Here is a 15,587-nt window from a genome sequence, read left to right as displayed (position 1 = left end):
CAGATGGAGCATCAAAAGGATGCCAGCAATTAATCCTCTTAATTTGATAAGAGTAGAGTGGGCAGCTATGTGGAACAGTGGAGAGTGTACCTGGGGTCAGGAAGTCTCATCTTCCTGAGTTCAAATCTGGCCTCAGACACTTTTTTAAAAAAGGATTTAAGGCTATTTACCAAATTCGGTGGATGACTCTAGAGAAGAGAATGAGGTTGATGACTTTGCATAGCTCTGTCTCACTTAAACCCAATTCACTTGCAAGTCAAGGCATCATTCTCCTGATGTCACTGGTCCTCTTCAAGAAGGAAGGATGAACAACAACAGACACTTACTGATTGTATGACCCTAGACAAGTCACTTAACCCTATTTGCCTCAGTTTCTTCATTTGTAAAACAAATTGGAGAAGAAAAATGGCAAACCACTCCAATATCTTTGTCAAGAAAACACCAAACAGGGTCACTAAGAGTCAGACATGACTGAAACAACTAAACAACAACAAATGTTAGAGTATGTAAGCTGGATCAGTGTTCCTGGGCCAGGGTATCCTAATTCCAGGACATGGGTGTTTTGGGAGTAAAAGAGGAGCCACAAGGAAACTGGATTTGTGGTATGGGGTTCCAAACCTGGAGGGGATCATAAGTCAAAAACTAAGATTTTCTAGCTAATAATATTTTAGAAATTAAGTACCACCTAGTCTGGAATTAGGTAGTTTCTCTTTGTTAACATTACTAAATATCTTTCCCTAGTTCAAGAATTCTTAAAGTTCAAGAACTCTTTAATCAGGGGAGTCTGTGAACTTCTAAAAATATATTTGATAAATTATTTTTGTATTTCAATTATATTGCATTTCCACATAATTGATTTCCTTTCTATTTTTATGTATTTTATCTTGTGCATTTAATAACATCATTTTGAGAAGGGATCCATAGACTTCAAAAATGAAACAAGAAGAATGGCTAAGCTTGTTTATTATTTATAAATTTTCGTATTTTACAATATAGTAGATTTTAGTCTTTTTGCAATTAATGTGTTGTGTGACCTTGAGCAAAGCATTTCACCATTCTGGGTCTCAGTTTCCTCATCTGTAAAATGAAAGGGACAGAATTATATCCTTTAAAGTCCCTTTCAGTTCTAAAAATCCTGTGATTCCAGGAACTTTTCTCTTGTAATTAAGCCGTGTTAAATCCATTTTTGTGGTCTGGAGTGCATGGCTGACAAGGGTGACACAGGGAAGGCTGAAGAGATGCCAAACCATGGCATCCAGTTTCAGTAGCAGCCACAGAAGCATAAAGATAATTAACTATCAGGTGACTTAACAAAGAGGCAAGACACCTTGGAGGCGCCTGTGGTAGGATCAGTGGTGAAAGCAGAGAAGAGAAAAGAACTGGCAGAAGTAGTTGGAAGTTGGATTTGTTCAGTGGGGATTTGGCAAGACTACTAATTGCAAATAAAAATTCAGGAGGCAAGTAGTCACTGAAAATCCTGGGGAGGGAAGCAGAAAAGAGCAGGTTATAAAAGCTGGTATAAAAATACCTTGTTTACTACCCCTGAGGACTACCAGTGATGCCGTAAACACAGAAACCGCATTGCTAAGGACCATAGAACCAGATGGTCTCAGAGCCAGAGGGGAGCTGGACCATTAGTCCAATCCATACCTGAGCAAGAATCATTACTGCATCATTTTGACAAATGGCCCTCCAGGCACTGTCTCCCAGAGCAGCCCATTCCTCTTTCACATAGCTTTCATTTTTTATTAGGCCATTTTTTTCTTACAGCAGCTCTAAATTTACCAGGCAGTAGTGGACAGAGTGCTGACAGAACTAGAGTCAGAAAGATCTGAGTTCAGATCTCTTCCTCAGACACTTACTAGCCATATGAGCCTGGGGAAGTCAATCTCTAGCTTCCTCATTTGTAAAATGAGGTTCATGGTAACACCTGCTTCCCAGATTTGTTGTGAGGACCCAATGAGATGATAATTATTAAGTACTTTTTACAGGACTGGCACATGAGGAGTACTCTATAAATATTTATAATCTTATTTGTAGCTTTTGAAACCCACTGCTTCTAATTCATCCCTCTGGAACTGAGCAGTGCAATCAATCAGCCAATGAGCATCCTAAGACTCATCCACTGACCTTGCTATGGCATAAACTCCAGGTCTGTGACCATCCTGGCTGCTGCGCCCTAAATACTTTCTAATTAACCAAAATCCTTCCTAACATGAGTGACCACCACCCTGTAGAACCTCTCACATAGGACGGTGGACCCCAAATTACTCTGATTTGGCTCAGGAGTAAGGAAGCTGTGTGCTCAAGGTCACATGTGGCCTTCTGAGTCCTTGGGTGCAGCCTTTTGACTGAGTCCAAGTTTTACAGAACAAAGCCTTTTATTAAGGAGATTTATTCTGTGAAGTTTGGATTCTGTCAAAGGCCTGCATTTGAAGACCTACAGGGCCACATGTGACCCTGAGGCCACAAGTTCCCCATCCTTGCTAACCTTTCTCCTAAAGGTGAGAATTAAGCTGAGTTTGGAAAGAAGCCAAATGGGCAGTTAGGTGGTACAGTGGATAGAGTGACAGGCATGGAATCAGGAAGATTCATCTTTCTGGCTTAAATCCGGCCACAGATACTAATGAGCAATGTGACCTGGGGCAAGTCACTTTACCTTGTTTGCCTCAGTTTCCTCTTCTGTAAGATGAGCTGGAGAAGGAAATGGCAAATGACTCTAGTATTTTTACCAAGAAAACTCCAAATGGGTTCCACCAGGAGTCAAACATGACTGAAATAACAACACTAAAAAAGGTGCGGGAGCAGAGAATTATGGAGAAGGGAGGAGGGCACAAGCCAGTTCAAATCAAGGAGGCAGGAGATGGAGTTGCCTTCACAGAATTACAAGTAGACCAGTATCACTGGACTGTAGAATTCTTAGAGGGAAGTAAGGTATAAGAAGACTGGAAATGTAAGAAGGGGTCAGGTTAAAAAGGATTTTAAATGTCAAATAGAGGAACTTATATTTGATCATGGAGGTAATAGGGAGTCGCTTGAGTTCATTGACCATGAGGGTGACATGGTAAGTACTAAGCTTTAGAAAAAAATCATCCTGAAAGCTGAGCAGAGGATGGATTGGAGTGGAAAAAGATGTGAGTCTAGGAGACAAGTTGGAAGGGTATTGCCTTTCAGCAAGTTGTGATGAGGGCTTTGACTGGAATTGTGGCTATATATGTGAGATAGTTGTTGTAAAGGTAGGAAGGACAAGGTTGGGCAATGGACTGGATATGTAGGGTGGCTAAGAGTCAGGAGTCAAAAATAACACTGAGGCTGAAAACTTGAATAACTGGGAGGGTGGTAGTGTGATCAAGAACAAGAAAAAAAAGGAGTAGCTTGATGATACAATGGATAGATTACTGACTCTAGTGTCAGGAACACCTGAGTTCAAATTCAGCCTCAGATGCTTGACATTTTCCCAGCTGTGTGACCCTGGGCAAATCATTTAATTTAGCTAGGGTGCCTTACCAAAAATAAGAAGGAAGTCCTTATAAGGAAGAAAGAAGAAATGATGGTAAGATAAGGAAGTTAAAGCTCAGAGAGACATAAAAAAATTTTTTTCCCAAAGTCGAAAGGTGGAAGCATTTGTACTAGCACTCACATTTTATGACTTCCAGATCACAAGCCCCTAAAGGATACTCAATTTAAAATTCAGTCACAGAACTGAAGGCTCTTCATTTCATTCAAGGTGCCCACAGTCTGGCCCCAATCCCCCTTTCCAGCCTTATCTCTCTCCTTATTTGTACCTAATATTCCAGCCAAAGCACCGCCTGCACTTTCGCATTTCAATAATTTTTCTTCTCCTTCATTCCCCCTCTGCTTAATCTCTTTCTCTCTCCTTTCCCTCCCTCCAGCCCTCTGCCTCTCTGTTCCTTTGTCTCTCTTTCTTCTGTTTCTTTCTGTGTCTCTGTCCATCTATCTTTCTTTCTCTCCCTCTCTTGTTCTCTCTGTTTCTGTTCTTCTCTCTCTTCTGTCTCTATCTCTCTGTCTCTCTCTTGTTCCCTCTGTTTCTGTAGCCCTTCAGAGATAACTCCTAAGACCCACTTTACACTTATCTCTGTCTATCTCATGCATTGTCTCAGTCCCTCCATCTCAACCTTAGAATATAAGGTCTGAAAGACAACAACTTCTGTTTTTGTCTTTGTATCTGCAGCAGCTAGCATAGTAATTTGTATAGTGATCATTTTTTTAAGCTGAATTTAATTGGATAGAAAAAATCTTAGATCATTTAGTAAATCCCCCCATTTTATAGATGAGAAAAGTGAGGTTCAGAGGGATGAAGAGACTTGGTCAGGGTTATATAGCTAGTAAACAGAAGAATCAGGATTCCAACAAAGCTCTCCTCAATCCAAATAATATATATTTTAGAGCCTGTAGATTTGAAGTTTTGTTAGTCAGATGACTTCCTGACTTTGAAGTAACCAAGGCCTTAGACACCTGGGATTCTAAAGCCTGAGGGTGGAACCTCTGGATAAATATACTCTAAGCCCCAAGGGTGGAGCATTTATGCATTGCCCCATCAAGGCTAAGGCCAGATGGTGCAGTGGAAAGAGTGCAAGATCTAGAAGAAATGAGTTCCAACGTGGCCTCAGACATTTACTAACTGTATGACCCTGAGTAAGTCACTTCACTCTGTTTGCCTCAGTTTCCTCATCTGTAAAATGATCTAGAGAAGGAAATGGCAAACCACTCCAGTATTTTTGCCAAAAAAAAACCCACCAAACAAAAAATGGGGTCACAAAGAATCTGAACAACAAGAACAGGCAGTTCATTATTTCTGGCTGCAATTAGTTCAATCCCCATTTTAATAAGCTTTATTAAAGTTTATTACATGATCATTTATTTTCATAAATGCCAGAAAATGCTGACAGGAGGGGAGAGCTGCCACTGGACTGCAATGCAGTCCCTTTCAGCTGATTGTGCCCAAATTCATGCCCAGTGAAGTATGTATGATGAGAACAGTTCACATTTCAATAAACCTTGAAGGTTCACACAGTACTTTGCCCACTAAAACCCTGAGAGGCAGTGCAAGGATTAATCTGAGGCTCTGAGAGGTGAAATAACCACAGTGGAGAACCTTAAACAGTGCTTGAGGCAGCTAGGTGGTGCAGCGGATGAAATGCCTGCCGTTAGGAGGATCTGAGTTCAAATTCAGCATCAGCATACCTACCAGCTGTATGACCCTGGGCAAGTCACTTCACCCTGTTTGCCTCAGTTTCATCATCTGTAAAATGAGCTGGAGAAGGAAGTGGCAAACCACTCCAGTATCTTGGTCAAGAAATCTCAAAAAGGGATCATGAAGAACCAGACATAACTTAAAAAGACTGAACAGCAACATATGGTGCTTACTATGGGCTAGGTGCTGAGGCAACAACCCTGGGAGGTAGGAACTATTTTTATCCCCACTTTACAGATGAGGAAGCTGAGGCAAACAAAGGTTAAGTGATTTGCCCAGGGTCGTACAAAAAGTAGAGTTCCTAGGATCCAGATCTAGACTTCTCCTGACTGACAAGTCAGTGACCCAAAAAAGGTCATGCCTTTGTTTCTGCCTTTGTTTCTTCATGTCCCCTAATCCCAATATAGTAAGCAGGTCCAAGAAGAGACAAACCAGCCCAAGGTGGAACAGATCAGTCGAAGCTTTGGAGTGAATCAACACTGGAATTTGGTCCATGAATGGCCACTAGATTTGCATCCTGGGTGAGATACAGAGACTTAGCTTTGAAACATACTAACTAACAAAAACTCAGAGCAGATGGGTGAGTCACATGTCCCACCATACCTAGGCAGCCTCAGCTATGCCTCACAATTTCCCTTATCTATCTGCTTGCCATGGGGCAGTTAGGTGATGCAGTATACTGGCCCCCAAGTTAGGAGGACCTGAGTTCATATCCAGCCTCAGGTACTTAGTAGATGTATGACCCTGAACAAGTCACTTTACCTCATTTGCCTCAGTTTTCCCATCAGCAAAATGAGCTAGGGAAGGGAATGGCAAACCACTCCAGTATGTTTGTCAAGAAAATCCCAAATGGTATCACTAAGTGTTAGACACAGCTGAATGGTAACAACTACCACTTTACTGTCTGTGTGAACTGGGGCAAGTCACTGGGCCCCAAAGGGCCTCAGTGACCTCATTTGTAGGCAGAGAGACTCTGAACTTAGTCTCCTAACCTATTTACACACTATCAGGTCAGGCCCCTAGAGCTTGTCTGGCTGTATCTCCCTCTCAGATTTCTGGGGATACCCCCCAAGGGGCAATGGGATTCATTTGATGTTATATTCTTGAACCTCTATTCCACTATGTTCACTCCCTCCAAATCATTTACTAGTTCATTAGTATCTTCCCATTATCATTCAACAAGCTGATATCTCTTGATTTCATCAAAAAGTACTAACATCATTAAGTTTTTACAAAGAAATATTTACTGAAAAAAAATGAAGTAAGATCAGAAGTACAAAAACCAGGGTCCATTCTCCCTTCTCCCTCTTTGGTACCTGGGGGAAATGAGTTTAAGATTAAAGCAGTTGCTACAAACTTCCCTCCTCCCAAGTTCACTTACAAATGTGCCATCGCCCACAGATAAGTCACTCCATTGCTTACAAGACATGGCGCCTTGGCTGCCAGGTCAATTCACTGCTGAGCTGGATCAAATAGATTGATTCTCGTGGTCAAGTTGGTACCTGGGCCAACTTGGCTTGGCCAGCTACAGAAATATCTATTATGAACTCCCATCGTGAACCTCTGCTGATTCTCCTAATTTTTTGAAGTCTCACAGGACCGTGTGCCAAAGGAAAGAAGATGAAGCAGCCCAATTCCAGATATAGGCTAGACTAGAAAATTATCTGCCTATGGGTCAGTTGGAGCAGGGGGTGGGGGAATTCCCTTCCTTCTCCCCTCACCACCCTCCCCAAGTCCTTTGGAGCTCAGAGAGTCATTCTTAGCCATCATGGTCAGCAGGAAGGAAAGAGAATGGATTTCTCCACTGGAGTCTTTTAGAGCACTCAGTTCCAGCTCAAAAGCCTGCCCAAAGACCCCTTTTCACCATACAGTAAGGGCATAGGAAGCAGTCACAGAATACCTGTGCATGCTCTGAAGTAGAGAGCTGAACCCTCCCCCTGTTGCACATCATTGTGTATGCTCAGAAATAGACCCATAAACATCCACTCACCTAGGTCCCATGTGCACACTCCTGGCACTTGCATTGTCTATTCCTCCATCATATGTAAAATGGGGGAGCGAATCTCAGTGACATCTTAGGTCCTTTCTAGCTCTAAGTCTATAATCGAGTGTACCATCTTTTTTATTAGAAGGTAAGCTTCTTGAAGGCAAGTACTAACTCATTTTTATGTTTGTATCCCTAGTGCTTAGCACAGTACTTTGTACATAGTAGGCACTTACTAAATGAATTTCCATTCATTCATTCCCTCACTCATTCATAGTGAAGAACATTGGATCTGGAGGCCCACTATCCCAGGGTCCAAGCTATGGTATTTAAAATCTATGTGACCTTAGGCCCTTTGAGATTCATTTTCCCCTTCTGCAAAATGAAGGGATTAACAATCTTGAAGATCCCTTTAGTTCTAAATCTAATATCCTATGACCCTCTTGTATTGGTTTTAAAGTAAGCTACCCTTAATAAAAGTTCTAATATAAGATCTCATAGAAAAGAAAAAAAACATGCAATTAAGTATACATTGATTATAGATTACATTCAGGTCTCATGCCAGTCTACCTGTTTTTATCCTGATGATTTATATATGATTTACGAAGATGAATTTCAATCTACTCAAAAGGATCAAGCAAAATTTCTGGTTAGCAACAAGTTGCAGACTCCGAGGTTCAATGAATGTACTTAAATGTGTTTCTGGAAAATAATGAAACTGCATTTCAAGAAATTCACTGTTTTTCTATTTGTTTTATATGTTTTTATATCATTTCTCTGTTCTCCAGATGCTTTTAGCTTTTCCAAGTCCTCCAATAAACACTTTTTTAATTAAAGAGACTTTACCTTAGTGTACAAGCCAGTTCAGTTCCTTTAATTTCAATATAAAAACCATCGTTAAGAGGATACTATGTACAAGGCATTACGCAAGAAGCTGGGGATACATTGTTACTATTCAGTGTTTTAGTCGTATCTAATTCTGCATGACCCCATTTTGGGTTTTCTTGGAGATACTGGAATGTCCTTCTCCAGTTCATTTTACAAATGGGGAAACTGAGGCAAACAAGGTTTAGTGGTTTGCCCAGAGTCACACAGCTAAGTGTGTAGTACCAAATTTGAACTCAGGAAGATGAGTCTTCCTGACTCCAATCCCAGCACCCTATATATGTACACCTAGCTGCCCCAGTCAAGATGACTGGTGATGACCCAGTATGGAGTGGGGAACCTTGGCATCTTCAATGTCTAACCAAGCTCTAAGGGTTCCACAGTACCTGCTTCAGCTACCTTCATGGCTGTTAGAACAAATTGTTCTCATCCACCCATTCTAGCAGGGAGGTCTTCACATGCTTGAGGTGGACACCCCACTAAGTCACTGACAGGTTTGAGGCCTGTCAATTCCCCTCAACTTTGGTTATCCTATCTATTGAGAGAGTTTACTAGAGCGTGGCTGCTTCTTGGAGCCATGGGTGAGAATTGGGGGACAGGTGACCAACAAAGGTGGAAGAACAGACCAGAAAAGGCCCTCACACCAGAGGTGCTACTGTTCCTTCATACACCCCTAAGTATAATATAGATACGTGATAATAGAGAGAGGAAGTGTGATATAAAGGAGAGAGCTAACTCTGAAGGAAGATGTGAATTCAGATCATGCCTCTGACATACTCCCTCCCATAGTGGACCCCCATTCCACCTCATTATGCATTTCAAGAAATAGATTCATCAAACACTCACCTGGGTCCCATGTGGATGCTCTTAAAACTCCCATTGAACGGTCCTCCATTACATGCAGAATGAAGGAGTCAATCTCAATGAACTCTCTGGTCCTTTCCAGCTCTAAGCCCATGATCTGATACACTGTCTCTCTTATCAGAATGTTGTCACATTAAGAAATTTCCTTTGAGAAATTTCTCCACCTCTCAGTGCTCCAGACAACTCTAAAATTTATGAATCTCACAGAAAGTAGCAATCTGCATCAACAGAGGAAATATCTTTACTGAGAGTTCCTTATACCAATGAAATCACAGGTCAGGTTAAAAAATACATAGACATAGATAAGCAAAGGGGAAAATCTTGCTGTGAATGTCAGGGTGGTCTAGGTTTAAGAGATGTGGTTTTTAAATAAACACGTTTAACCCTTATGAACTGTGACATGGTACTTCAGGGTTTTTCTGTAAAATGGGTCAGTAATACTTGCTCTATCTACTTCCCAGGATTGCAGTAAGGGAGGTTTAAAGCATTATAGAAATGTGTAGTAGTTGTTTCTGTAGGACTTCCTTTCCTGCATACTTAGGGCCAAAAGAGCTTCACTCATTGGGAAAGTGTTTTTTCATCATATTTCTCAGAAAACTGAATTGAATTGAAATGGATAGAACTGAACTGATTTGTACCCTAAGATAAAGCCTCTTTAATTTGGAAAGGAAGAAAGAAGGAAGGAAGGAAAGAAGGAAGGAAGGGAGGAAGGGAGGGAGGAAGGAAGGAAGGAAGGAAGGAAGGAAGGAAGGAAGGAAGGAAGGAAGGAAGGAAGGAAGGAAGGAAGGAAGGAAGGAAGGAAGGAAGGAAGAATAGATGGATGGATGGATGGATGGATGTGAAAAAAGTAAGTCTTCTTAATGGTATAAGGACTTGGCAATAGACTAGGACTGGTGAGAAGTGTTCCACAAGGTGGGCAGTTTAAAAAGTTGAGCAAGATTAGCACCTGAGGCAGTGAAGTAAGCAGAGATGGGGAGGCAAGATGCCGAGTGGAGAAACCATGTGGAATGATGTGGCCATGACATCCCTGGACCCTGGATTGTAGCTGGAATATAATACTCCAGACCTGAAATCCATTCTGCTCTCTGCTGTTAGAAATTTTCAGGAAAGAAACTCTTAAGAGGGAGATAGCACCACACAATACTGTAAGCATACCGCTGAGACTGACTTCTGAAGGGGCTAAGTGTATCAGATCTAAGGAGGCTGTGTCCCACATGTAACAGGGGGAGGGATCCTCAAAGAGAGGCAGACCAGACATTTCCAGCCTTTTGCCTCCATCTCTATTCTCCAAAGGCAACTTTAATTCCCACCAAGAGGGGAAGCAAGAGGTTGGCACCAGAAGCTTGGCCACTCTGCCCTCTTCAAAAAGAGAATTACTGGGCTAAATTAAATCTCTGTTCTCTTAAATATCGTTAGCCTAGGGAATGTGGTTTTCAGGTTCAGGCTAAATTTCTGATCACTCTTCAGTAATAGGAGAAGCAAGAGAATCCCAAACTTCATATCATACCAAATACTAGGTCCACATGAACACATATCCGAAGTAGCAAAGAAACCCATTTACCCAAATTGTAGAAAAACAGAAATCAGAAGAAACATACCTAGGAGAATATTTACCAGACAATACAGAGGGAAGGAGTTCTCCCATTGGGAGCAAGATAATTCAGCTCAACCAAGAGTCCCAAGTCTTTCCTAAGGAAAAACTCCTCAGTCTCTAGAGTAGCAAGGAGAGGACTAGGTGCAAGAGGAAAAGTGCTAACTTTCATGTCATCTTCTCCCCAGGGTCTTATTGTCCCTTCAACAACCTGACGTGGGGTTGGCATCATCCATCTTCTCTCTAGAGACCAGAAGCCAGAAGCATAGAAGCCAGAAATACTCAAAACAACTGAATATAGATTTTCTTTTTTTTTTGTAGTTCAAGTCTTTTTTGTACAAAATGAATACTATGAAAATGTTTTACATGATTGCACATATATAACCTATATCACATTGTTTACCATTTCAGGGGAGAGGGAAGGATAGAATTTGGAACTTGAAACTTTTTTTTAAAATGTTAAAAATTGTTTAAAAATGTAATTGGGTAAAAAAATAAAATACTATTAAAAAGAAACAAGAAAGAACTTCAGATCCTGAAGAGACCAAAGGGATTTGAGACCCAGAGATATTCAAAGAAGGCTTAGACAAAAGTCTTAAGACTTAAAGAGCCTCAACAGTTCAAAAAAAAGGGGAGGGGGAATCTTTCCCCTCTCTCATTCTTGCTAACTCAGTCCCTCCCCCTATGCAGACCCTGGGCATCGATTTCCACCAATGAGGAGAAAGTCCCATACCCAATGGACTTTGGGACTTGTGTTATACAGATATGCTGAGTTAACCAGGAGAAATAGAGAGAAATTAGATTATAATGTCACCACAGATATAGGAGATTAACCACCTGTGTGTATATGAGTACAAAGCATGCTTTATACTTGGTATCCTTCCTTGTTAATTGGTTCATGTCAATTAAATGTTTTGCTGTTGGATCTGTGTCTTTTATATCAATGGGTGTATGGAGTGTTCAGGGTGAACTAGCACCTCTGGTGAGAGGACTTGCCAAGTCTTTCTCAGGGTTGGTCATCCACTTGATGGTGTCTACTTGATTCACCCAACTCTTAATCTGTGACTCCAAGAAGCTGTAGCATGAGAAAAAGCCACACCACAGTAAACCATCTCAGCAGGTAGACTAAACCAGATTGAGGGTAATCAGACCACTCAGTGAGTTAGTGAGATGTCTGCATGTGAAAGACTTCCCCTGATGGAATGGGCCAATGAGAACAATTTATTCCAACATCCATGAAGGTGGCTGAAGCAGCTGCTATGGGAGGCTTAGAGCTTGGTCAGACATCAAAGATGCCAAGGTCATCCACTGCATCCTGGGCCATCACTGGTTGTCCTGTCTCTCTGTTTTGCCACTGGATTTCAATGTGTCTAGAAGAGAGATTGAGACTGATGATTTTGTGCAACTCTGCCTCACATAAATCCATTTCACTTAAAAGTCAGCTCATCCCCTGTGATACCATTGGTCTTTGAAAATGAAGAATGAACAGCAACCACAAAATTAACATTGGTTAGGGGTGGGGGCCATGAGTTGAATAGCTGATTACCCAAAGCAACTGGAGTAAGGGGAAGGAAACAAGGACTTATTAAGTACCTACTGTGTGCTAGACACCATGATAAGCACTTTGCAAATATTATCTCATTCAATCAGAAGCATCACATAAAATTATGGGATGAATAGGACACCATAAACTAGAAAGGCTAAAAAGATCTTGTTCCTACATATCTCTTCTTCTGCTGATAAAAGCATAGGAGAGGACTGTTATCTCTGTTTGGTCCATTCAGTTAAAAGATGAAGCTTCTCATTTTCATGTCAAGTAGTTTCTAAACTCAGAGGGTCAGCTTTTTCCTTCCTATTATACCTGCAAATATGCCCAAGAGACAACAGAGCAGTTGGCCTGACACAGAAAATGCCCCCATTCATTTTACAAAGATTAATTAAGTCACTAAAACACCTTTGCTAGTATTTATGTCTCTCCCATTGCATATCTATAACTAATTCTTATAACAAGCTGTTAAAGGCACCCGATTATTTTTAAATTGCCCTATAACCTTGCCCCATTTTCAATCAATCAAACTTGCCTCTATTGATCAAAGTTTTATAGTTTCATCTGATTTAAAGCTGTCATGTGGACTATGATTGAATGGCTCTGGCTTGGCCCTAGAGGGCAGAAAACATGTATAATGGGTAGAAGCTGAAGAAGGGCAGTTTTGGGTATGTGAGAACAACTCCTGAGTGTTAGAATCATCCCAAAATGGAATCAGTGGAGATTCCCTTTCACTGGAAGACTTTCTGGGGATCAGTTTATCTTATTACCTCAGGACCACCATGGCCTAAATGAGAGCAGGTCTTTAGGGAATCAGACATTGGAAAAGGAGGGAGGTTTGGGGTAGGGGGTAGGGGAGTGGAAAGAGAGCGATGTAGCACAAACTGGACAGGACTTGAGAGTTGTGGATTGTCCTTCATTCTCAGAGAGGACCATGAAAATGAATTGCATTTAAGTGAAGGAGGGTTGTGTAAAGTCACCAGCCTCACTTTCTCCTCCAAAACCATCAGGGTCCAGTAGCAAGATATAGATAAGGACAGCAGCAGATAACCAAGCTAGCAGACAGAGGAGAGTGGATAGAATGTTGGGCTGGGAGTCAGGAAAACTCATCTTCCTGAATTCAAAACTGATCTCAGAAACTTATTAGCTGTGTGACCCTGGGTAAGTTACTTAACCCTGTTCGTCTCAGTTTCCTCATCTGTAAAAATGAGTTGGAGAAGGAAATGGCTAACCACTCCAGTATCTTTGCCAAGAAAACCCCAAATGGGGTCACAGAGAGTCAGACATGACTGCAAAATGATTGAATAACATTAACGAAAGAGCTGTACAAAAATGGAATGGGATGTCTGGATGGTGGATAAGTTCCTTCTCTTTGGGGATCTTCAAGCAGAGGCTGGAATAATGACTTGTTGGATATGTTAGATGGGGAATCCTTTTATTTATGGATTAGATTAGATGGATTAGACACTAAGATCCCTTCCAACTCTCAAATTCTATGATAGTCCTAGTACCTGATCTTCCAGATGAAGAAACTGAAGCCCAGAGAGGCTAAAGATCTTCACCAAAGCGACACAGCTGGTGACAGAGCTGGTATTTAAATCCATGCCCTCTGACTCCAAATACTGACATCTTGTCACTGCATCAGCCAATCACTGTGCCAGGCATTGTGCTAAGCCCTCAGGATACAAAGAAATGCGAGACTATCCATATTCTCGAGAAGTTCACAATGTAACAGGGGAGACAACATGCAAACAAATATGTACAAATAAGCAACATGCAGGATAAATAGGAAATAACAGAGGGAAGTCACTCTGATTAAGTTGGGAAAGGCCTGGGCAGTTGGGTGGCACAGTGGAGTCAGGAAAACTCATCTTCCTGAGTTCAAATCTGGCCTCAGACACTTACTCCTGTGTGACCCTGGGCAAGTCACTGCCTTGTTTACCTCAGTTTCCTCATTTGTAAAATGAGCTGGAGAAGGAAATGGCAAACCACTCCAGCATCTTTGCCAAGAAAACCCAGTGTGGACAGAATTGAACAACAACAAGGGAAAGGCTTCCCGTAGAAGGCGAAATTTTAGCAGAGAGTTGAAGGAAACACTCTATCTGCATGGAAAGGAAGATTAGAAGAAGAGGAAAGATAAATTTTAACTACTTGACAATTGTATTTGGGACTCCCTAGAGGTCTCACAGGCAATAATGGAAGAAATATAGTGGAGAGGTCTAGTTTCGGGGGTGGGTCACAAGAGTGGGGGGTTCCAGTGCTCATTCTGTCTCTGTCTAGAACCTTGAACTGTTTCTCCTCTGGATCTCAGCTTCTATGTCTGTAAAATGATGGATGGATATTTAAGACCCTTTTCGATTTCCGGGAAAATCAACATGAACTTCACTTTTTTTAAGGCAGATTGCAAAGGAGAACTCTGCCAGGAAGATAGGTGCTCTGTCAAGTGCCACTAAATGGGCCAGCATGTCTTTGGCACATCACAGCTTTGTTTATTACTGAAGAAACTAGCGTACGCTGCAGTATCCCATTCATGGGGATGATGTGAGCTGACAATCTGTGCCTACACAGTTATGATCATCATAAAAGCGAATTACAGAATTACAGAAATACAGAATTTCAAAGCTAGAAAGGATCATAGAGGTCACCTTGTCCAAAATAAATAAGAATTCCCCTACACCATAATGGACACATGGACACACCAAACACAGACACATTCTCCAATCTCAGAAGCCTTCTAATGAGGCTGAGCAGCAAGGTGGTGTAGTGGCCAGATTGTCATACCTGGGCTCAAGAAGATCTGAATTTGAATCCTGCCTCAGATGCTTACTAGCTATGTGATCCTGGGCAAGTCAATTATCCTCTCTTACCTTCAGTTTCCCCCTCTGTAAAATGGGGGTAATAATAGTACCCTGTTTCACAGGGTTGTTATGAGGATCAGATGAGTTAACATACGTAAACTTTGCCGGCTTCAAAGAACTATGTAAACGCCAACTATTGTGATTATCAGTCCCTAATAGAGCAGCCCAGCATCCTCTGAAATACCTTGAATTGTTAGGAAGGTTTTCCTTATATGAAACCTAAATCTGCTCTCTCCAACTCTTATCCATTGTTCCTAAGTTCTACCCCCACCTCTGTGCCCAAGCTAAACAAATCTAGCCTCTTGTCTCTGATTGCCCTAAAGACAATTATCATCTCCCCCAAGTTATCTCCAGGCTCACCAAGTCCAGTTCCTTCAACTGATACTCATATAGCATGAACCTGCGGCCCCTTACCATCCTTGCTGTCCCACTCTGATGGCTCTTTTGCTGATTAACATCCTTCCTAAAATACAGCCCTCAGAACAGAACATAGTATTCCAGAGGCCATCTGACCACTGCCAAGCACAGCAGGATTATCATTCCTTTGCCCTTGACATTATACGTCTCTTAATGCAACCCAAGATCTCACTAATAGCATTTCAAACACTTAAAACCAACTATGATTTCCTTCCTAAGAATTATCT

The sequence above is a fragment of the Notamacropus eugenii genome, chromosome 4, assembly GCF_028372415.1.
Source record: "Notamacropus eugenii isolate mMacEug1 chromosome 4, mMacEug1.pri_v2, whole genome shotgun sequence".
Classification (NCBI taxonomy): domain Eukaryota; kingdom Metazoa; phylum Chordata; class Mammalia; order Diprotodontia; family Macropodidae; genus Notamacropus; species Notamacropus eugenii.
Note: the sequence above shows the minus strand (reverse complement) of the source record.